At 33.1% G+C, this 25,840-nt stretch overlaps 1 protein-coding gene across 3 annotated transcripts in view; it reads right to left on the bottom strand.

Annotated features, from left to right (window-relative positions):
* LOC145937701 (uncharacterized) overlaps positions 1-25,840 on the bottom strand; it is a 110,071-nt gene that overhangs the window by 15,319 nt on the left and 68,912 nt on the right. Inside the window, exon 1 of one of the 3 annotated variants that reach the window (XM_083040978.1) lies at positions 4,625-5,154. The exons of 1 other annotated variant lie outside the window; for it this stretch is intronic. The gene's annotated coding sequence lies outside the window, so the exon portion shown is untranslated. Of the gene's footprint in view, positions 1-4,624; positions 5,155-25,840 lie in introns of those variants that run through there. One more of the 3 variants, XM_083040977.1, reaches the window with a different exon arrangement.

Genomic DNA, 25,840 nt, shown 5'->3' with positions numbered 1-25,840 from the left:
ATCACTCGAGATAATGGAAAAAGTGTCAGGTTATTATTTCGCGTACTTTGAGAGAGCGCGAGATTGTCTCCTGTATCGCACCTTCTTCGTTGACTTTTATTTTTCTCCCTTTTTCTGGGCAGGTTTGTTTTTTAACACCGCGCAGAGAGAAGAGGCTTTATTCGGTCGGGCTAAAAATATAACGCGGCGTCGCTGATGGGCTAAGGCCGAGCCCGCGGATTTCGACAGATCGATGAAAATTCAGAAACGAGGCGTTGTCCCCGGGCTCCAGACAGACCGACGACTACTGTTCGCGGTAATGTAGACGTTAGACGTGGTGTTACACGGCGAAATTACAGGTCGTATCGTTGCGGGCAACCGGCCGACGAGTCGATCAACCGAGTCTCCGGAAATTCGCCGGAAATATGATTACCCTTCTATTCCTCTGTCGCGACCCCATCCCGTCGCTCATTCTCGTCGAGCAACTCTCTACGGCCGGATAACACTGCGATTTTACAATACTCACTCATACGTATCCCGATATCCTTGTTGCGCTCGTGATAATATATTGTATATTGAAAATTGATTTCGTAAAAAAATGAGACGCAATTTTATCATCGATCGAAAATTCTTTCTTGAAAGCTCCACGCACTTCTGAAGATTACTATGTTCGGATCCGTTTACTCGTCGGATCATAAAATGAAGGGTAAACAGATGCTTATATATGCAAAGTTCTCGTTAAAATGAAAAAAAAAAACAAGGTTTTTCAGTTTACTATAAAAGGAGAATTATATTTTGCTCATATAATATTTAATAGATCGTATTTGCATATTTTTTATGTTTTAGTTATCTTTTAGTAGTTTTCGTAAAATAAGATTTTTAATGAAAAACTCCATCATGTGTGATATACAGTTTAGGAAAGTATTACTATCAAAAAATTGCTTCTTCAACATGTCAGGTTCTAAAATTCTAGACGCGACAATCCTGCGAACGCTCGCTATAAATGTCGTTTTACCGTAGACTACTGTCGCTAATATCATCTCTGGAGTGACATTGAGACCCTTACACGTCATCCTCTCAGAGACTCTTTTCGTGAGGTGCTTTAAGCTTAACAGCATAAAAGAACATATTCTTTGGAGCTTCAAAAGTTTGTGCGCAAAATTTAATCACAAATGTATCGCCGAAAATATTTTATCTCAATATTTTCTTATATTGCAAATAAATATATATTACCATTATATAATCTCTCCTGAGAGGTGCAGAGAAGAGGGAGAAGACATCGTACAGGGAGTAATAAGAAGTATAACGGAGAAAGAAGAAAGAGAAAGAAGGAAAAGGATAGAAGAGTCCAGATATAATAAAGAATATAAGAGGATAATTAAAGATGAAAAACCAGAATATCTAACAAGGAGGATGAAAATGAGGGACAGAAGGATGGTAGCAAGATTCAGATGCCGCAACGAAGTAAGAGAAAGAGAATATTGGAAAGAGGAGGAGGAAAAGATGTGCAGAGTAAATGGAGAAGGAGAGTTTATGGCATGTAATCAAAGAATGCGAAGAAACAAAACAAGAAGACGAAATAGAAGTGGTGTTAGGAGGAGAAGGACAGGGTCTGAAAGCATTCAGAGAGATAGGAGAAAAGAGGAGAAAAAAGGAGGAAGAGTCGGAGGAGAAAGAAGGGTAGAGCAAGGTAATATATAGTATAGGATAGGGAAGGGGAAAAGCGCAATATAAGAAATAGGGAGGAAGGTATTTTAGTACAAAATTACAAAATTAGGAAGCCCTAAATGGGGAATGTAAATAGAAAAAGAGAAATGTAAAGTAAAAAGTAATAAGTGTTCAGTTTATTTTGTTAATTTTGATTAATTAGTTTATTTAGCTTAGTTTATGGTACTATAATTTAGTTTAGTTTATTTTATATTTTATAGTTTATAATCGATGTTGTTTATATGGATATAACAATGTTTATAAATGTTTGTAACCGGAAGTTCGTCCTAAGCCGAAAGGCAAGGACTATGAGAAATAAATAATATATAATCTCTCCTCGTTATAATTATAATGCTGAATGATTAATGACTTGAATTTTCATCGTTAACAATTCACGTCAGACAAATATCTTGTATTCATAAACGTAACAATTTCGGTAGCGGAATAGATGATTAATTGTTCTGCTGGGAAAAACAAGCATATATATGAAACGTTGCGAAAAATAACGAAGAATTGGCAATTCTCATATTTGTGATTTCTCACTTGTGAATGATAACAGAAGAAACAGAGAATCAAAATCACGTTAAGTGAATTTCTTACTCTGAGGAGAGAGTCAAGATTGTGCCAGATAAAAATCGAGCCGTCTCGATCAGATAAAACTGCATTCGCGCCAAGTGGATCCCTGTCGAGGACAAGAGGCTGACGATTGCGCGCCAATAAGTAGATCGAGTCGCTTTACGGCCAGACACCGAGCGGAGGAACGCATATATTACGCAGTAGTAAGTATAGGCGCGCATCTCAGGCAGCCTCTTCTTAACAATGGAAAGCGCGGCTCTCGTCACGTGCTTTCGAATTGATTGAAATGCAGAACGTATCTATAGGTTACAACTATTAAGGAATATCCGGATCAATCGAGATCCGAACAGGTGTTTTCGTGCTGCAAGATAGATTTCACGAATGATCAACGATCATGTCGATTTACTCGTTGAATAACGAACGAAGGCTATTTCAGAATAGAGAAGATTTCAAAATTTCAAAATTCGTAATAAGACTCGAAATAGAATTCGATTGAAATTTTTACTCCATTCAATTTTTAAAATTCTTTTATAATTTTATGTATCGCATATTTTGACATGTATCTTAATGTATTTTATATACATATATGCGTATGTTTTATTTTTTTAATGTTTCTGTAAATATCATCCTACACATAAAATTATAAACAGAATTTTGTCCCAAATTTTGTTGCAAATTATAAATCACCTTAAATGGGCTTAAGCATGAAATATGTTAACATATTTCATGCTTTTCGTAAGTTAATTTCGTAAGCTGTTTTAAAATAGCTTTTACAATGTAATTGTGTGCATATACACAATTGTGTGCGTTACACATATGGTTGTAACTGAAATTAAAATTTACTCGACGTTGTAAGCAAAATCAATATATCTATACATGCTCGCTAAAATGAATTTTGCAATTTTACGCTGCTTTCCGTATGATCAAAGCTAAAACGATACAATGACAATTGTTGCACCGACGTATGGAAATATCGCGTATTTAAATTCACACTTCACGAGTAAAACATACAGTATATATCTCGCATTGATTTTCGTTATGTGTGTGTGTGTGTATGCATATATTACATTCTATGACTTGAAGGTAAAAAAGTAAAAATTTAATGTTGCTCTGTAATAACAAATATTGATATACTTTTTTTACTATTCGTTAGAATTAAGCATTAATGACAAGCTTAGAAAAGAGATTTAGAAAATATAAGTAGGTCTTTATGATTGTACAACATGTGTAGCTAATTGCAGTATATTATTTTGGTGACTTTTATTTTTGGGAGTACTAATACATATAAATTAAGAGGTTCTCAGCTTCTCTCCCGACAAAAGCAACGCGCGCGCACGCGCGCATATATCACTGGACCAGATTCTCGATTATAAGCCCTGCTTATCAAATAGATACTTGGCGAGTCAAGTCACATAAGGCAATCATCCAGTTTTCCGAGTTAAAACATGCCAGACATAGTAAAATATATCGTTTGAACTGAAATATCGCTGCTATCTACCACTGTCACAGAAATGTATAGCGATACAAATCTTATTGCTTCTATGTATGCTTGCAGAAGAAAAATAATTGCGTACAATATAAAAGGATTAAGAATCGCATGACAAATTTTATTTAATCAAGCGTCGAAAGATGCATTAAACTCTATTCATATTATCGACGAATCTGAGCACACGTTGTTCATAATTAAATTTTATTCATATTTTAGATGTAGATATTATTAAACGAGATATAATTATCTCGTGTTAAAAAATTTCAATATAGTTGTTAATGTAAATTGTATTGTAATAATCTCTAGAATTTCTAGTCCGCATAAAAGATGACAATGCATCACCTTTAGTATATTTAATCTAAAATTAACTATTTAATCTTCTTCATAACTAATTTATTCACGACGTGTTAAATTATCGATCCGGCTCAATTATCTATTGAAATACCGCGGTTACAGAAAGGGAGAATGTCGTCAATTTTGCACGAATCTAAATATTTAACGTGATAAGTTGAGAGTTGAGAGATAAGTTCAATATGTGAGATTAACTGGCATCAACAATGGATCTGGCTAATATTAAATGTATGCATTTCTACTGATCCAAGTTTTCTAAAATTCAGTGATTTTTACCAGAAGAAGAATCTATCAAGACATTTAATCAGGATAGTATTGATAGTTTCAATGACCTGGCATTAAGCGGCAGACCTGGGGAATACCTGGGAATACGTGAGCTTAACACGAGCAAATAACAGAAGCTTACATCCTGACCCAATTGCCAACAGTCAACGGATCTCGAGATCTAGGCGTCATCGTGGTGAATCGATTGCTCGGTCGTGGTTGTGATACCAAGCAAGTCAAAGATAGGGAGTAACGAACCATTTCGGGTTGATATCCAAACGCGGAAGACGAGACGCGCGGATTGGCGGCTTCGAGCTGGCAGCTTCGAGATTAGGGGTTGAGCGATGTTGTATCCTCGGGCAATTTCTCGACGTCCAGATGATTTAGCAACCACCTTGGTTAGCAACTACCGGGCGTATCTCGACGAATCGTCTACCTAAGCGTCTAAAGCGTCTAAAGCCACGAGGTGCTGACTCGCGACAGTGGTTCAGCCGTATTAATGGCGCGATACAGGGCTACAACGTCGTGGACCCGGGTGGGACGCGGTGCCAACTGAGCGATCCGCTGCCGCGCGAGACCGTTAACCGCTGGGCCGACGGCGATGACGACGACGGCGGCGGCGCCCAAAGCGAACAACGTATAGAGGGGGTGGCTGCCAAGCGACTACCATGGGGGTGTGATAGAGAAACCACGAGAGAGAGGGACGCTACGAGGGTTCTCCCATGGAAGGGATAGTCTGTCGGGGAGAGAGAGAAAATTATTGGCCGGGAGAAGGAGCACCGAAGGAGAGAGGTAGTCCAGGGAGAGGGATGACGATGTGGAGAAGGGTAGCGTACGGTGGAGAAGGTGCGTGAAGGGGTGGCAGGAGCGAGAACGAGATGCGAGCGAAAATGGAAACATGCATGAGCGAGGGTGAATTCGATCAAAGGCGGAGGATACATAATTATTGTTTTTAATGTTATAATTTTGAGACGCGCTCTGAACTGCTTTCAATTAATATTTTCATTTGTTGACAGCTTTAACAGTAGCTTTTTCCTTTTAATTATTCTAATTGTAAGATTGCCACTAGACATACACACGCACATACATATATGTATTTTTTTCTAGAATTTTATTTATTTCTGAATTCTCCCACAGTAATTGTGTAATATTTAAAAAAAATTCGAAAAATATATTGCAGTATATAGATTCCAAAAATTTATATGCACATGTTTTTTAATATCTACGCCTATGGGAAACACGACAGGAGAGAGAAAGAGGAAATACTCTAATGGTACACGGAGAGGGAAGATGAGGGGCAAAGGATTACATGTATAGAGAAATGAGAGGAAAAGAGATAGATAAGTGGAAATACTCAACCAGAATGAGATAGTTATAGGAAAGCAAGATGAAAATATTCTAGTGGGAGTCACTAGCGGATCCTGACGTCGATAATGGGGAGGGGGGGTGGGAGTTTGCAAAATTATTTTATTTAATATTTTTGGTTTCATGATTAGCTTTTATTCCAGGATCAACGACGTCGATAGCTTTTTAATGTTTGTTTTTCTTTATTTATATTTTTTAAACAAATTCAGCAAAACTGTTTCTTTTAATTTGCAAGGGGGGGGGGTTAGCCCCCCCCCAGGATCCGCCAGTGTATATATATATATATATATATATATATATATATATTATATAGATATAAGGAATTTCGCCTAATTATTTTCGTGCAACGAAATTATCATCATTTCGTCCTATGTCTGACTTAATCTATACTTAACTCCTTGAATGCGTAATGAGTATAATTTACACAATGTATCTTATACATACATATTGTATATATTATATAGATATAAGGAATTTCGTCTAATTATTTTCGTGCAACGAAATTATCATCATTTCGTCCTATGTCTGACTTAATCTACACTTAACTCCTTGAATGCGTAATGAGTATAATTTCCAGTGTATCTTATACTTTTATATATATATACATACATATATATATATATATATATATATATTATATAGATATAAAGAATTTCGTCTAATTATTTTCATGCAACGAAATTATCTCATCATTTCGTCGTATGTCTGACTTAATCTATACTTAACTCCTTGAATGCGTAATGAGTATAATTTCCAGTGTATCTTATACTTATATATATATATATATAATATATATATAAAATATATATATAAAATATATAATATAGAAGTATAAGATACACTGTAAATTATACTCATTACGCATTCAAGGAGTTAAGTGTAGATTAAGTCAGACATAGGATGAAATAATGAGATAATTTCATGCACAAAAATAATTAGGCGAAAAAATTCTTTATATATATATATATATAATATATACAATATATAATATATACAATATATATGTATAAGATACACTGTAAATTATACTCATTACGCATTCAAGGAGTTAAGTGTAGATTAAGTCAGACATAGGACGAAATGATGAGATAATTTCGTTGCCGAAAATAATTAGGTGAAATTCTTTATATCTATATAATATATGTATACAATATGTATGTATAAGATACACTGTAAATTATACTCATTACGCATTCAAGGAGTTAAGTGTAGATTAAGTCAGACAGAGGACGAAATGATGATAATTTCGTTGCACAAAAATAATTAGGCGAAATTCTTTATATCTATATAATATATACGATATGTATGTATAAGATACACTGTAAATTATACTCATTACGCATTCAAGGAATTAAGTATAGATTAAGTCAGACATAGGATGAAATGACTAGCGGATTCTGACGTTGATAGCTCTTTAATGTTTGTTTTTCTTTATTTATATTTTTTAAACAAATTCAGCAAAACTGTTTTTTTTAATTTGCAAGGGGGCGGGGGGTTTAACCCCAAATCCCCCCCCCCCCGTATCCGCCAGTGGGGGTGAAGGTGAATTAAAAAGAATGAGATGAAAGAGAGAAAAGATAACATTATAAACTTGCGGGAGTTGTTACGAGCAAGATGAAAGCAGATGCGAGTGTGAAAAATAAAGACACATAGAATAAAAAAGAAAGAAGGGTGAAAAATCCATGAAATAAGATCGAAACAAGAATGAGAATATTTCTATCGAAGAAGTAATAGAGACGTTAGCATGTAAGACAAAATGCAAAAAATAAAAAAAGATGAAAATATGTATATTTAAAGAAAGATAATATAAAATCCACTTTAGACAATTCATATTTCGTGATAAAATTTTAAATCAAAATCTATTTACAATTTTATGTGTTCTATATCTTAATGTATGTGTGTATTTATATATATATTATTTGTATATGTGTGTATTTAATTATTTCTAATATTTTCTGTATTACGTGGTACATACAATTATATATATAATTCTGTCTCAAAATTTACCGCAAATTACAGATCATTTAAAGTGAGCTTTAAAGAGGAAAATGGAAGAAAAATAACAGAATAAATCGAAATAAAAGAATTGTTGAAGAAACAAACGGGATACATAGAAATGTAGCTAACAAAAAGCCACAAAGAGGCAAAAATTCAAAGCTAGAGTGGTCAACGTAGAACAGATCCCGTGGAATGAGAGGGCGGATCGAGACAAGAGAAGGGATGAGAGGATTAAAGTGGGAGAAGATGAAGAGCAGAGCGAGACGGAAAACACATGAGGGAGAGAGACAGATTAGGGAGGGAAGGAAAACGAAAGAGCTCAATGTGAAAGCATGTCGTGGGAAGAGCAAGAATTTCACATGATAGAAAGAGGATATGTACCTACAACCCCGAATGTAAATGTACGCAAATAAAGTAAGAAAGGGAAAAGGAGACAAGAGGAAGAAGATCGAGAGAGAGAAGAAAGATGATGAACGGAGGGAAGAGTAAAATTATCAGAATTAAAGATAAGACCAAAGAATGAAGCCCCAAAGGGTGAAAGAGCAAGAGAGATAACGTCCTATCGAGCGAGCATTTCCCACAAGGGGTGGGCGGATCTTCTTCACGTCTCTACTACGTGAAGAAGTAAAAGGTGACCGATGGTTTTGTTTCTCGTGGAGACATTCGTGAAGGGCGCCCGAGGGAGAACGGAGGAATATAAGTAAGTTTGACCGAAGAGAAAAGTATCGGCAGGATGTGGATTAATCGATAGAACGCCGTGAATAGGGACGTGGAGAATGTTTTTAGTAGTCTGTCTTTCGCGCTTCGAGATTGAGACAAAAACTTTCTTCTAAACTTGTTTCTCGTTATTCAAAAATGTCGTTACGCATTACACAAAATAATGAAATTTTAAGAATAATGATTTATCACTTTGCTTTGTCATTTAAAAATATTTTTAAAAATTTAGAAAGAATAAATGTTTTATTTTGCAAAATTAATATTCTCTCTGTTTGATGATATATGATAAATCTAATAATAATTTTTATCATGTTACTGTAAATTATTTGAACAAGTTTAAGCACTTAAGCAAATGAATATATACATATACATATAAATGTGAACAAATGCAAGATAAATAATTGATAATAAATCTTTAGCTCTTTATATGATAGGAAGGAGGGTTCCATGCTTTTTTATCGGAATATAATATTTCTATCGAGGTTTTTGTCGATAGTTATACGCTGTTTTGTCATTTCATATCGACGGTTGTAAAACAGGATCCACCTGGTATAAATCCTCTTCCAATTCCACGTTATTATGTATCCCAAGGTTCCATCTGTTGTTGCCTTTTATTATGCGCGTTGGGATACAACAGTCTGTAAAACTCGCAATTTGATTCCTAGATTTATGGCACGGCTATACGCGGCAGATTGGGATCGATGGTAATGTTTAGACAAGAAAAATCTTATTAAGTTTATTGGAGACAAAGTTGGATATATAGGCAATAATATTAGCGCAAGTAAATATTTATTTCCGTTTGGATACTATCGATTAATCTCGTGTTTGCATTATATAAATATCCTTAATAATGTATCATTGCATTATTGTGTCAGAAGCATTTATAAATAACATAGATATTTGTAACGTTAATAAGACAATATTGTATCAATAATTTTCTCTTATCGTAGAAATTAAAATATAAAACACTCTCTTTTACCCTCCCTTATTTATATATTTTGTAATATTATTTCTAGTTTATATTTTCTGTGCAGAGAAACTTTTCAATTAGCGGATTAGATAAAGTTCTTCGGTTTATAATTCCTGTGTATATGTTTCTTTTCAAGAATTCTAAGTACGCAATTCTAATTCTGTCGGATGAAAACTGGAATGTCGCGAGTTTGAAAAATGAAATTTCTTTTTCAATGTTGTAAGCACAATTACGTACGCGTCGCATGGGCATGCAACTTTTTTCGATCCAAAAAGATCTCCAGGCACCTCTAACCGTTAGATTGCTTGACGCAAAATGTAATTACATCAAGACAAACTTATAATGTAGAGCTCCCCTCGTCCCTTGAGAATGGAAGACCGAGGAAGTCGATATCGATATTTCTAAGAAGCCGCAGCCTCCCTTCAGGTTCTCTAACATTGTACTTATCTCGTATATTCGCGAGATTCAACCGTCAGGTATATGCGTTGAATAATATAATTATTTCGCTAGAATTTTCCCTCTCTTTCCTATTTTTTCTACCTCTCTCTCATCCACTCTTCCTAAGCTCTATTCCCTTATTAATAACACTCTCTCAAAGATTGGAGAGAGAAGCATCTGTTGTAATTTCCAAGTTAGTTCGACCCTATATGGCTTTACCTACTACGACAACACAGTTCCCTAAGATTAATATAGATGGGGCTTACACGAGATATTAAGGGAAACCACCCTCTGAGAGCATGCGTATAAGTACTATGCAAAAAATATGTGTGTAGATTGTAAGTTAATATTTTATTTCATATACAAAAAGAATATAATATCGATTTGTACGATAAAACGAAATGAACTTTCTTTTTAAATGGATATCGCGCTCTTTATAAGATAATTTATTAAAAACCAATACCACAGAGAATAGTCCGTGACAGTACGAAGAATGGAAGACATAATTTATAAAGTTTTCAAGAACAATTGTTAATAATTATAAAAGCAGTTTGAGTCAGCGAAATTGATTAATTATTGCAGAATAAACCGCGTCGTATCAAATTATTCGGAACAGAAAACATAGTTTAGTAAATTAATTTCAAATTACACACAAGAGTTTGATTAAGTAATTAGTAATTTATCATAAACTTTAACAGTCCATCTTGCACTGATAAACATTTCGCGATGCAACTTTTTATAGATTTTGATGAAAGGTGCCAATATTTCTTGAGAAAAGCACAATTCCTTTCATGTTATATTTTTTAGGATCCTTATAAATAGTAATATAATATATTATGAACATATCAATAATATGCAAACGTTTAAACATTTCTATGAGCGATAGTACTTTAATGCAAGATGAATGAATTCTGTAAGACATCTCAGTGTTAAGGATTCCAGTTTATATAGGATATACAGTCTCAAGATAGGTTAACTATCTCTTTACAAGTTACTAAATTATTCGGCTAAGTGGAAGGAAATTAAAGGAGAAATTGTATGCTACAAGATAAATAGCAGTGGCGGAAATTTGATACTATCATTGTCGCTATAAAGCCAAGAGAATACAGGTGTCGACTTTTGAAATTGCTTCTCGAAATTCTTGTGTAAAATTCATTTTCTTCGTTGATAATACAATTTTCAACGGCTGAAGATCAAACGCGTTCAGTTTCAGGGAGAAAATATTTCTATATCGGGAGAAACTGCGAACAGGCATTGATTTTGTATATGACCGAGATTCTCTTATGCTTGGCGAACTTTGCAACGAGACGAAGGATTTCCACTTACGAGGGATTCTTTTTGACAAAAGTTTTATTGGCTTCCAAGTTCTTCTTTTGCGTTTGTAAAAGAAAAATAACTTGAAATTAAGTACGACTTTCTATAAATAAAATAGTTACTTAAAGGCGATAGCGTTTTAAAAAGATAGGTAAATCTTTTGACTCTTTTTTTTTATATCGGATTGTCTATCCAAATATTTATAAAGCACGATCTGAAATTGTGTGTCACAGTGCAATAAAATAATAAAGAGAATTTTCATATATATCGTTTTAATGAAATATTCTGTAATATTTAATTTCGCAAAATTTATTTAAAATTGATTATTGAGTTGAATGGATTTATTGTAAAGCTATAATTAAATCCTTTATGATTTAATGGAAAAAAAATCATTATTCTACATAAAATAAATAATTCTTCGGTAATACTGTATCAAGGAAAACACACTCGTGTTGGATTTAAGAGTAAATTAAAAGATTTATCTTAGGTATGATAATGACAACAAATCGGCTATTAAAGGCAAGTAATACCTAAGAAATTGAGATTCGTTGTGTTCGTCCATGTGTTTAACCAATGTCGAGTGCAAAAAGAAACTTGGAAAGAGTTTCCTTCTCTATAGCCGCGCAATTTAATTATGTTCCGGACAATCGAACGATTACCGGTATTTAGTGGCTTTCCCCTTTGTAATGCAGCTCGAATGAATATTAATTGGATGTCTCTTCTCTTCATCTGCATCGATTACATTTAACGAGTATCGTATTGACCGACTATGATATTTTTGCTCTCAAACGAATGCAAAAATAGATTATTCGCTACTGTTCTACATTCATTGTTTCGTGGCAGAAAATTTATAACTTCGAATCTAAAAATAAAATGCATGTGTGTATGTGTGTGCGTTTTCTATTTTTTTGGAGTATATACTTTTCATCAATGTACTATTTCATCAATGTACTATTAAAATGTATAATTGATGAATTTTTGGCTCGTCTTTAAATATTAGAAATCAATACTTTTTTGCGGCTGACCCTGTGCGACGCATCCTTATTTTATGTTTATCAAATTAAAAAATTTGTACGCTGGTGTCTGGTTGGTACCAAATAATTCTGTAATCAATGTACTATTAAAATGTATAATCGATGAAATTTTGGCTCGTCTTAAAAAATTAGATATCGATACTTTTTTGACGCGGACCCTGTGCGACGCATACTTATTTTATGTTTATCGTATTAAAAAATTTGTACGCTGGTGTCTGTTTGGTACAAAATGATTCTGTAATCAATGTACTATTAAAATGTATAATCGATGAATTTTTGGCTCGTCTTAAAATATTAGAAATCGATAATTTTTTGACGCGGACCCAGTGCGACGCATCCTTATTTTATGTATATCAAGTTAAAAAATTTGTACGCTGTTGTCTGGTTGGTACCAAAAGATTCTGTAATCAATGTATTATTAAAATGTATAATCGATGAATTTTTGGCTCGTCTCAAAATATTGGAAATCGATACTTTTTACCGCTGACTCTGTGCGACGCATACTTATTTTATGTTTATCGTATTAAAAAATTTGTACGCTGGTGTCTGTTTGGTACCAAATGATTCTGTAATCAATGTACTATTAAAATGTATAATCGATGAATTTTTGGCTCGTCTTAAAATATTAGAAATCGATACTTTTTTGACGCGGAACCTGTGCGACGCATCCTTATTTTATGTATATCAAGTTAAAAAATTTGTACGCTGTTGTCTGGTTGGTACCAAAAGATTCTGTAATCAATGTATTATTAAAATGTATAATCGATGAATTTTTGGCTCGTCTTAAAATATTGGAAATCGATACTTTTTACCGCTGACCCTGTGCGTCGCATACTTATTTAATGTTTATCGTATTAAAAAATTTGTACGCTGGTGTCTGCATGGTACCAAAAGATTCTGTAATCAATGTACTATTAAAATGTATACTCGATGAATTTTTGGCTCGTCTTAAAATATTAGAAATCGATACTTTCTTGACGCGGACCCTGTGCAACGCATACTTATTTTATGTTTATCGTATTAAAAAATTTGTACGCTGGTGTCTGTTTGGTACCAAATGATTCTGAAATCAATGTACAATTAAAATGTATAATCGATGAATTTTTGGCTCGTCTTTAAATATTAGAAATCGATACTTTTTTACCGCTGATCCCATTCGACGCATCCTTAATTTATGTATAGCAAATGAAAAAGTTTGTACGCTGATGTCTGTTTGGTACCAAAAGATTCTGTAATAAATGTACTATGAAAATGTATAATCGATGAATTTTTGGCTCGTCTTAAAATATTAGAAATTGATACTTTTTTGACGCGGACCCAGTGCAACGCATCCTTATTTTATGTATAGCAAATGAAAAAGTTTGTTCGCTGGTGTCTGTTTGGTACCAAATGATTCTGTAATCAATGTACTATTAAAATGTATACCCGATGAATTTTTGGCTCGTCTTAAAATATTAGAAATCGATACTTTTTTGACGCGGACCCTGTGCGACGCATACTTATTTTATGTTTATCGTATTAAAAAATTTGTACGCTGGTGTCTGTTTGGTACCAAAAGATTCTGTAATCAATGTACTATTAAAATGTATACTCGATGAATTTTTGGCTCGTCTTAAAATATTAGAAATCGATACTTTTTTGACGCGGACCCTGTGCGACGCATACTTATTTTATGTTTATCGTATTAAAAAATTTGTACGCTGGTGTCTGCATGGTACCAAAAGATTCTGTAATCAATGTACTATTAAAATGTATACTCGATGAATTTTTGGCTCGTCTTAAAATATTAGAAATCGATACTTTTTTGACGCGGACCCTGTGCGACGCATACTTATTTTATGTTTATCGTATTAAAAAATTTGTACGCTGGTGTCTGTTTGGTACCAAATGATTCTGTAATCAATGTACAATTAAAATGTATAATCGATGAATTTTTGGCTCGTCTTTAAATATTAGAAATCGATACTTTTATACCGCTGATCCCATGCGACGCATCCTTAATTTATGTATAGCAAATGAAAAAGTTTGTTCGCTGGTGTCTGTTTGGTACCAAATGATTCTGTAATCAATGTACTTTTAAAATGTATAATCGATGAATTTTTGGCTCGTCTTAAATATTGGAAATCGATACTTTTTACCGCTGACCCTGTCCGACGCATACTTATTTTATGTTTATCGTATTAAAGAATTTGTACGCTGGTGTCTGTTTGGTACCAAATGATTCTGTAATTAATGAACAATTAAAATGTATACTCGATGAATTTTTGGCTCGTCATAAAATATTAGAAATCGATACTTTTTTGACGCGGACCCTGTGCGACGCATACTTATTTTATGTTTATCGTATTAAAAAATTTGTACGCTGGTGTCTGTTTGGTACCAAATGATTCTGTAATCAATGTACTATTAAAATGTATAATCGATGAATTTTTGGCTCGTCTTAAAATATTGGAAATCGATACTTTTTACCGCTGACCCTGTGCGACGCATACTTATTTAATGTTTATCGTATTAAAAAATTTGTACGCTGGTGTCTGCATGGTACCAAAAGATTCTGTAATCAATGTACTATTAAAATGTATACTCGATGAATTTTTGGCTCGTCTTAAAATATTAGAAATCGATACTTTCTTGACGCGGACCCTGTGCAACGCATACTTATTTTATGTTTATCGTATTAAAAAATTTGTACGCTGGTGTCTGTTTGGTACCAAATGATTCTGAAATCAATGTACAATTAAAATGTATAATCGATGAATTTTTGGCTCGTCTTTAAATATTAGAAATCGATACTTTTTTACCGCTGATCCCATTCGACGCATCCTTAATTTATGTATAGCAAATGAAAAAGTTTGTACGCTGATGTCTGTTTGGTACCAAAAGATTCTGTAATAAATGTACTATGAAAATGTATAATCGATGAATTTTTGGCTCGTCTTAAAATATTAGAAATTGATACTTTTTTGACGCGGACCCAGTGCAACGCATCCTTATTTTATGTATAGCAAATGAAAAAGTTTGTTCGCTGGTGTCTGTTTGGTACCAAATGATTCTGTAATCAATGTACTATTAAAATGTATACCCGATGAATTTTTGGCTCGTCTTAAAATATTAGAAATCGATACTTTTTTGACGCGGACCCTGTGCGACGCATACTTATTTTATGTTTATCGTATTAAAAAATTTGTACGCTGGTGTCTGTTTGGTACCAAAAGATTCTGTAATCAATGTACTATTAAAATGTATACTCGATGAATTTTTGGCTCGTCTTAAAATATTAGAAATCGATACTTTTTTGACGCGGACCCTGTGTGACGCATACTTATTTTATGTTTATCGTATTAAAAAATTTGTACGCTGGTGTCTGCATGGTACCAAAAGATTCTGTAATCAATGTACTATTAAAATGTATACTCGATGAATTTTTGGCTCGTCTTAAAATATTAGAAATCGATACTTTTTTGACGCGGACCCTGTGCGACGCATACTTATTTTATGTTTATCGTATTAAAAAATTTGTACGCTGGTGTCTGTTTGGTACCAAATGATTCTGTAATCAATGTACAATTAAAATGTATAATCGATGAATTTTTGGCTCGTCTTTAAATATTAGAAATCGATACTTTTATACCGCTGATCCCATGCGACGCATCCTTAATTTATGTATAGCAAATGAAAAAGTTTGTTCGCTGGTGTCTGTTTGGTACCAAATGATTCTGTAATCAATGTACTTTTAAAATGTATAATCGATGAATTTTTGGCTCGTCTTAAATATTGGAAATCGATACTTTTTACCGCTGACCCTGTCCGACGCATACTTATTTTATGTTTATCGTATTAAAGAATTTGTACGCTGGTGTCTGTTTGGTACCAAATGATTCTGTAATTAATGTACAATTAAAATGTATACTCGATGAATTTTTGGCTCGTCATAAAATATTAGAAATCGATACTTTTTTGACGCGGACCCTGTGCGACGCATACTTATTTTATGTTTATCGTATTAAAAAATTTGTACGCTGGTGTCTGTTTGGTACCAAATGATTCTGTAATCAATGTACTATTAAAATGTATAATCGATGAATTTTTGGCTCGTCTTAAAATATTAGAAATCGATACTTTTTTGACGCGGAACCTGTGCGACGCATCCTTATTTTATGTATATCAAGTTAAAAAATTTGTACGCTGTTGTCTGGTTGGTACCAAAAGATTCTGTAATCAATGTATTATTAAAATGTATAATCGATGAATTTTTGGCTCGTCTTAAAATATTGGAAATCGATACTTTTTACCGCTGACCCTGTGCGACGCATACTTATTTTATGTTTATCGTATTAAAAAATTTGTACGCTGGTGTCTGCATGGTACCAAAAGATTCTGTAATCAATGTACTATTAAAATGTATACTCGATGAATTTTTGGCTCGTCTTAAAATATTAGAAATCGATACTTTTTTGACGCGGACCCTGTGCGACGCATACTTATTTTATGTTTATCGTATTAAAAAATTTGTACGCTGGTGTCTGTTTGGTACCAAATGATTCTGTAATCAATGTACTATTAAAATGTATAATCGATGAATTTTTGGCTCGTCTTAAAATATTAGAAATCGATACTTTTTTGACGCGGAACCTGTGCGACGCATCCTTATTTTATGTATATCAAGTTAAAAAATTTGTACGCTGTTGTCTGGTTGGTACCAAAAGATTCTGTAATCAATGTATTATTAAAATGTATAATCGATGAATTTTTGGCTCGTCTTAAAATATTGGAAATCGATACTTTTTTGACGCGGACCCTGTGCGACGCATACTTATTTTATGTTTATCGTATTAAAAAATTTGTACCCTGGTGTCTGTTTGGTACCAAATGATTCTGTAATCAATGTACTATTAAAATGTATAATCGATGAATTTTTGGCTCGTCTTAAAATATTGGAAATCGATACTTTTTACCGCTGACTCTGTGCGACGCATACTTATTTTATGTTTATCGTATTAAAAAATTTGTACGCTGGTGTCTGCATGGTACCAAAAGATTCTGTAATCAATGTACTATTAAAATGTATACTCGATGAATTTTTGGCTCGTCTTAAAATATTAGAAATCGATACTTTTTTACCGCTGATCCCATGCGACGCATCCTTAATTTATGTATAGCAAATGAAAAAGTTTGTACGCTGATGTCTGTTTGATACCAAAAGATTCTGTAATCAATGTACTATTAAAATGTATAATCGATGAATTTTTGGCTCGTCTTAAAATATTAGAAATCGATACTTTTTTGACGCGGACCCTGTGCGACGCATCCTTATTTTATGTATATCAAGTTAAAAAATTTGTACGCTGTTGTCTGGTTGGTACCAAAAGATTCTGTAATCAATGTATTATTAAAATGTATAATCGATGAATTTTTGGCTCGTCTTAAAATATTGGAAATCGATACTTTTTACCGCTGACTCTGTGCGACGCATACTTATTTTATGTTTATCGTATTAAAAAATTTGTACGCTGGTGTCTGCATGGTACCAAAAGATTCTGTAATAAATGTACTATTAAAATGTATACTCGATGAATTTTTGGCTCGTCTTAAAATATTAGAAATCGATACTATTTTGACGCGGACCTGTGCGACGCATCCTTATTTTATGTTTATCGTATTAAAAAATTTGTACGCTGTTGTCTGCTTGGTACCAAAAGATTCTGTAATAAATGTACTATTAAAATGTATACTCGATGAATTTTTGGCTCGTCATAAAATATTAGAAATCGATACTTTTTTGACGCGGACCCTGTGCGACGCATACTTATTTTATGTTTATCGTATTAAAAAATTTGTACGCTGGTGTCTGTTTGGTACCAAATGATTCTGTAATCAATGTACTATTAAAATGTATAATCGATGAATTTTTGGCTCGTCTTAAAATATTAGAAATCGATACTTTTTTGACGCGGAACCTGTGCGACGCATCCTTATTTTATGTATATCAAGTTAAAAAATTTGTACGCTGTTGTCTGGTTGGTACCAAAAGATTCTGTAATCAATGTATTATTAAAATGTATAATCGATGAATTTTTGGCTCGTCTTAAAATATTGGAAATCGATACTTTTTTGACGCGGACCCTGTGCGACGCATACTTATTTTATGTTTATCGTATTAAAAAATTTGTACGCTGGTGTCTGTTTGGTACCAAATGATTCTGTAATCAATGTACAATTAAAATGTATAATCGATGAATTTTTGGCTCGTCTTTAAATATTAGAAATCGATACTTTTTTACCGCTGATCCCATGCGACGCATCCTTAATTTATGTATAGCAAATGAAAGAGTTTGTACGCTGATGTCTGTTTGGTACCAAAAGATTCTGTAATCAATGTACTATTAAAATGTATAATCGATGAATTTTGGGCTCGTCTTAAAATATTAGAAATCGATACTTTTTTGACGCGGACCCTGTGCGACGCATCCTTATTTTATGTATATCAAGTTAAAAAATTTGTACGCTGTTGTCTGGTTGGTACCAAAAGATTCTGTAATCAATGTATTATTAAAATGTATAATCGATGAATTTTTGGCTCGTCTTAAAATATTGGAAATCGATACTTTTTACCGCTGACTCTGTGCGACGCATACTTATTTTATGTTTATCGTATTAAAAAATTTGTACGCTGGTGTCTGCATGGTACCAAAAGATTCTGTAATCAATGTACTATTAAAATGTATACTCGATGAATTTTTGGCTCGTCTTAAAATATTAGAAATCGATACTTTTTTACCGCTGATCCCATGCGACGCATCCTTAATTTATGTATAGCAAATGAAAAAGTTTGTACGCTGATGTCTGTTTGATACCAAAAGATTCTGTAATCAATGTACTATTAAAATGTATAATCGATGAATTTTTGGCTCGTCTTAAAATATTAGAAATCGATACTTTTTTGACGCGGACCCTGTGCGACGCATCCTTATTTTATGTATATCAAGTTAAAAAATTTGTACGCTGTTGTCTGGTTGGTACCAAAAGATTCTGTAATCAATGTATTATAAAAATGTATAATCGATGAATTTTTGGCTCGTCTTTAAATATTAGAAATCGATACTTTTTTACCGCTGATCCCATGCGACGCATCCTCAATTTATGTATAGCAAATGAAAAAGTTTGTACGCTGATGTCTGTTTGGTACCAAAAGATTCTGTAATCAATGTACTATTAAAATGTATAATCGATGAATTTTTGGCTCGTCTTAAAATATTAGAAATCGATACTATTTTGACGCGGACCTGTGCGACGCATCCTTATTTTATGTTTATCGTATTAAAAAATTTGTACGCTGTTGTCTGCTTGGTACCAAAAGATTCTGTAATAAATGTACTATTAAAATGTATAATCGATGAATTTTTGGCTCGTCTTAAAATATTAGAAATTGATACTTTTTTGACGCGGACCCAGTGCAACGCATCCTTATTTTATGTATAGCAAATGAAAAAGTTTGTTCGCTGGTGTCTGTTTGGTACCAAATGATTCTGTAATCAATGTACTTTTAAAATGTATAATCGATGAATTTTTGGCTCGTCTTAAATATTGGAAATCGATACTTTTTACCGCTGACCCTGTGCGACGCATACTTATTTTATGTTTATCGTATTAAAAAATTTGTACGCTGGTGTCTGTTTGGTACCAAAAGATTCCGTAATCAATGTACTATTAAAATGTATAATCGATGAATTTTTGGCTCGTCTTAAAATATTAGAAATCAATACTTTTTTGACGCGGACCCTGTGCGACGCATCCTTATTTTATGTATATCAAGTTAAAAAATTTGTACGCTGTTGTCTGGTTGGTACCAAAAGATTCTGTAATCAATGTATTATTAAAATGTATAATCGATGAATATTTGGCTCGTCTTAAAATATTGGAAATCGATACTTTTTACCGCTGACCCTGTGCGACGCATACTTATTTTATGTTTATCGTATTAAAAAATTTGTACGCTGGTGTCTGGTTGGTACCAAAAGATTCTGTAATCAATGTATTATTAAAATGTATAATCGATGAATTTTTGGCTCGTCTTAAAATATTGGAAATCGATACTTTTTACCGCTGACCCTGTGCGACGCATACTTATTTTATGTTTATCGTATTAAAAAATTTGTACGCTGGTGTCTGCATGGTACCAAAAGATTCTGTAATCAATGTACTATTAAAATGTATACTCGATGAATTTTTGGCTCGTCTTAAAATATTAGAAATCGATACTTTTTTGACGCGGACCCTGTGCGACGCATACTTATTTTATGTTTATCGTATTAAAAAATTTGTACGCTGGTGTCTGTTTGGTACCAAATGATTCTGTAATCAATGTACTATTAAAATGTATAATCGATGAATTTTTGGCTCGTCTTAAAATATTAGAAATCGATACTTTTTTGACGCGGAACCTGTGCGACGCATCCTTATTTTATGTATATCAAGTTAAAAAATTTGTACGCTGTTGTCTGGTTGGTACCAAAAGATTCTGTAATCAATGTATTATTAAAATGTATAATCGATGAATTTTTGGCTCGTCTTAAAATATTGGAAATCGATACTTTTTTGACGCGGACCCTGTGCGACGCATACTTATTTTATGTTTATCGTATTAAAAAATTTGTACCCTGGTGTCTGTTTGGTACCAAATGATTCTGTAATCAATGTACTATTAAAATGTATAATCGATGAATTTTTGGCTCGTCTTAAAATATTGGAAATCGATACTTTTTACCGCTGACTCTGTGCGACGCATACTTATTTTATGTTTATCGTATTAAAAAATTTGTACGCTGGTGTCTGTTTGGTACCAAATGATTCTGTAATCAATGTACTATTAAAATGTATAATCGATGAATTTTTGGCTCGTCTTAAAATATTAGAAATCGATACTTTTTTGACGCGGAACCTGTGCGACGCATCCTTATTTTATGTATATCAAGTTAAAAAATTTGTACGCTGTTGTCTGGTTGGTACCAAAAGATTCTGTAATCAATGTATTATTAAAATGTATAATCGATGAATTTTTGGCTCGTCTTAAAATATTGGAAATCGATACTTTTTACCGCTGACCCTGTGCGTCGCATACTTATTTAATGTTTATCGTATTAAAAAATTTGTACGCTGGTGTCTGCATGGTACCAAAAGATTCTGTAATCAATGTACTATTAAAATGTATACTCGATGAATTTTTGGCTCGTCTTAAAATATTAGAAATCGATACTTTCTTGACGCGGACCCTGTGCAACGCATACTTATTTTATGTTTATCGTATTAAAAAATTTGTACGCTGGTGTCTGTTTGGTACCAAATGATTCTGAAATCAATGTACAATTAAAATGTATAATCGATGAATTTTTGGCTCGTCTTTAAATATTAGAAATCGATACTTTTTTACCGCTGATCCCATTCGACGCATCCTTAATTTATGTATAGCAAATGAAAAAGTTTGTACGCTGATGTCTGTTTGGTACCAAAAGATTCTGTAATAAATGTACTATGAAAATGTATAATCGATGAATTTTTGGCTCGTCTTAAAATATTAGAAATTGATACTTTTTTGACGCGGACCCAGTGCAACGCATCCTTATTTTATGTATAGCAAATGAAAAAGTTTGTTCGCTGGTGTCTGTTTGGTACCAAATGATTCTGTAATCAATGTACTATTAAAATGTATACCCGATGAATTTTTGGCTCGTCTTAAAATATTAGAAATCGATACTTTTTTGACGCGGACCCTGTGCGACGCATACTTATTTTATGTTTATCGTATTAAAAAATTTGTACGCTGGTGTCTGTTTGGTACCAAAAGATTCTGTAATCAATGTACTATTAAAATGTATACTCGATGAATTTTTGGCTCGTCTTAAAATATTAGAAATCGATACTTTTTTGACGCGGACCCTGTGCGACGCATACTTATTTTATGTTTATCGTATTAAAAAATTTGTACGCTGGTGTCTGCATGGTACCAAAAGATTCTGTAATCAATGTACTATTAAAATGTATACTCGATGAATTTTTGGCTCGTCTTAAAATATTAGAAATCGATACTTTTTTGACGCGGACCCTGTGCGACGCATACTTATTTTATGTTTATCGTATTAAAAAATTTGTACGCTGGTGTCTGTTTGGTACCAAATGATTCTGTAATCAATGTACAATTAAAATGTATAATCGATGAATTTTTGGCTCGTCTTTAAATATTAGAAATCGATACTTTTATACCGCTGATCCCATGCGACGCATCCTTAATTTATGTATAGCAAATGAAAAAGTTTGTTCGCTGGTGTCTGTTTGGTACCAAATGATTCTGTAATCAATGTACTTTTAAAATGTATAATCGATGAATTTTTGGCTCGTCTTAAATATTGGAAATCGATACTTTTTACCGCTGACCCTGTCCGACGCATACTTATTTTATGTTTATCGTATTAAAGAATTTGTACGCTGGTGTCTGTTTGGTACCAAATGATTCTGTAATTAATGAACAATTAAAATGTATACTCGATGAATTTTTGGCTCGTCATAAAATATTAGAAATCGATACTTTTTTGACGCGGACCCTGTGCGACGCATACTTATTTTATGTTTATCGTATTAAAAAATTTGTACGCTGGTGTCTGTTTGGTACCAAATGATTCTGTAATCAATGTACTATTAAAATGTATAATCGATGAATTTTTGGCTCGTCTTAAAATATTGGAAATCGATACTTTTTACCGCTGACCCTGTGCGACGCATACTTATTTAATGTTTATCGTATTAAAAAATTTGTACGCTGGTGTCTGCATGGTACCAAAAGATTCTGTAATCAATGTACTATTAAAATGTATACTCGATGAATTTTTGGCTCGTCTTAAAATATTAGAAATCGATACTTTCTTGACGCGGACCCTGTGCAACGCATACTTATTTTATGTTTATCGTATTAAAAAATTTGTACGCTGGTGTCTGTTTGGTACCAAATGATTCTGAAATCAATGTACAATTAAAATGTATAATCGATGAATTTTTGGCTCGTCTTTAAATATTAGAAATCGATACTTTTTTACCGCTGATCCCATTCGACGCATCCTTAATTTATGTATAGCAAATGAAAAAGTTTGTACGCTGATGTCTGTTTGGTACCAAAAGATTCTGTAATAAATGTACTATGAAAATGTATAATCGATGAATTTTTGGCTCGTCTTAAAATATTAGAAATTGATACTTTTTTGACGCGGACCCAGTGCAACGCATCCTTATTTTATGTATAGCAAATGAAAAAGTTTGTTCGCTGGTGTCTGTTTGGTACCAAATGATTCTGTAATCAATGTACTATTAAAATGTATACCCGATGAATTTTTGGCTCGTCTTAAAATATTAGAAATCGATACTTTTTTGACGCGGACCCTGTGCGACGCATACTTATTTTATGTTTATCGTATTAAAAAATTTGTACGCTGGTGTCTGTTTGGTACCAAAAGATTCTGTAATCAATGTACTATTAAAATGTATACTCGATGAATTTTTGGCTCGTCTTAAAATATTAGAAATCGATACTTTTTTGACGCGGACCCTGTGTGACGCATACTTATTTTATGTTTATCGTATTAAAAAATTTGTACGCTGGTGTCTGCATGGTACCAAAAGATTCTGTAATCAATGTACTATTAAAATGTATACTCGATGAATTTTTGGCTCGTCTTAAAATATTAGAAATCGATACTTTTTTGACGCGGACCCTGTGCGACGCATACTTATTTTATGTTTATCGTATTAAAAAATTTGTACGCTGGTGTCTGTTTGGTACCAAATGATTCTGTAATCAATGTACAATTAAAATGTATAATCGATGAATTTTTGGCTCGTCTTTAAATATTAGAAATCGATACTTTTATACCGCTGATCCCATGTGACGCATCCTTAATTTATGTATAGCAAATGAAAAAGTTTGTTCGCTGGTGTCTGTTTGGTACCAAATGATTCTGTAATCAATGTACTTTTAAAATGTATAATCGATGAATTTTTGGCTCGTCTTAAATATTGGAAATCGATACTTTTTACCGCTGACCCTGTCCGACGCATACTTATTTTATGTTTATCGTATTAAAGAATTTGTACGCTGGTGTCTGTTTGGTACCAAATGATTCTGTAATTAATGTACAATTAAAATGTATACTCGATGAATTTTTGGCTCGTCATAAAATATTAGAAATCGATACTTTTTTGACGCGGACCCTGTGCGACGCATACTTATTTTATGTTTATCGTATTAAAAAATTTGTACGCTGGTGTCTGTTTGGTACCAAATGATTCTGTAATCAATGTACTATTAAAATGTATAATCGATGAATTTTTGGCTCGTCTTAAAATATTAGAAATCGATACTTTTTTGACGCGGAACCTGTGCGACGCATCCTTATTTTATGTATATCAAGTTAAAAAATTTGTACGCTGTTGTCTGGTTGGTACCAAAAGATTCTGTAATCAATGTATTATTAAAATGTATAATCGATGAATTTTTGGCTCGTCTTAAAATATTGGAAATCGATACTTTTTACCGCTGACCCTGTGCGACGCATACTTATTTTATGTTTATCGTATTAAAAAATTTGTACGCTGGTGTCTGCATGGTACCAAAAGATTCTGTAATCAATGTACTATTAAAATGTATACTCGATGAATTTTTGGCTCGTCTTAAAATATTAGAAATCGATACTTTTTTGACGCGGACCCTGTGCGACGCATACTTATTTTATGTTTATCGTATTAAAAAATTTGTACGCTGGTGTCTGTTTGGTACCAAATGATTCTGTAATCAATGTACTATTAAAATGTATAATCGATGAATTTTTGGCTCGTCTTAAAATATTAGAAATCGATACTTTTTTGACGCGGAACCTGTGCGACGCATCCTTATTTTATGTATATCAAGTTAAAAAATTTGTACGCTGTTGTCTGGTTGGTACCAAAAGATTCTGTAATCAATGTATTATTAAAATGTATAATCGATGAATTTTTGGCTCGTCTTAAAATATTGGAAATCGATACTTTTTTGACGCGGACCCTGTGCGACGCATACTTATTTTATGTTTATCGTATTAAAAAATTTGTACCCTGGTGTCTGTTTGGTACCAAATGATTCTGTAATCAATGTACTATTAAAATGTATAATCGATGAATTTTTGGCTCGTCTTAAAATATTGGAAATCGATACTTTTTACCGCTGACTCTGTGCGACGCATACTTATTTTATGTTTATCGTATTAAAAAATTTGTACGCTGGTGTCTGCATGGTACCAAAAGATTCTGTAATCAATGTACTATTAAAATGTATACTCGATGAATTTTTGGCTCGTCTTAAAATATTAGAAATCGATACTTTTTTACCGCTGATCCCATGCGACGCATCCTTAATTTATGTATAGCAAATGAAAAAGTTTGTACGCTGATGTCTGTTTGATACCAAAAGATTCTGTAATCAATGTACTATTAAAATGTATAATCGATGAATTTTTGGCTCGTCTTAAAATATTAGAAATCGATACTTTTTTGACGCGGACCCTGTGCGACGCATCCTTATTTTATGTATATCAAGTTAAAAAATTTGTACGCTGTTGTCTG

This window comes from Prenolepis imparis, unplaced genomic scaffold (assembly GCF_030444845.1).
Source record: "Prenolepis imparis isolate NDT839.2.m4 unplaced genomic scaffold, iyPreImpa1.0 SCAF_6, whole genome shotgun sequence".
Taxonomy (NCBI): domain Eukaryota; kingdom Metazoa; phylum Arthropoda; class Insecta; order Hymenoptera; family Formicidae; genus Prenolepis; species Prenolepis imparis.
This window is presented reverse-complemented; position numbering and strand designations above follow the sequence as displayed.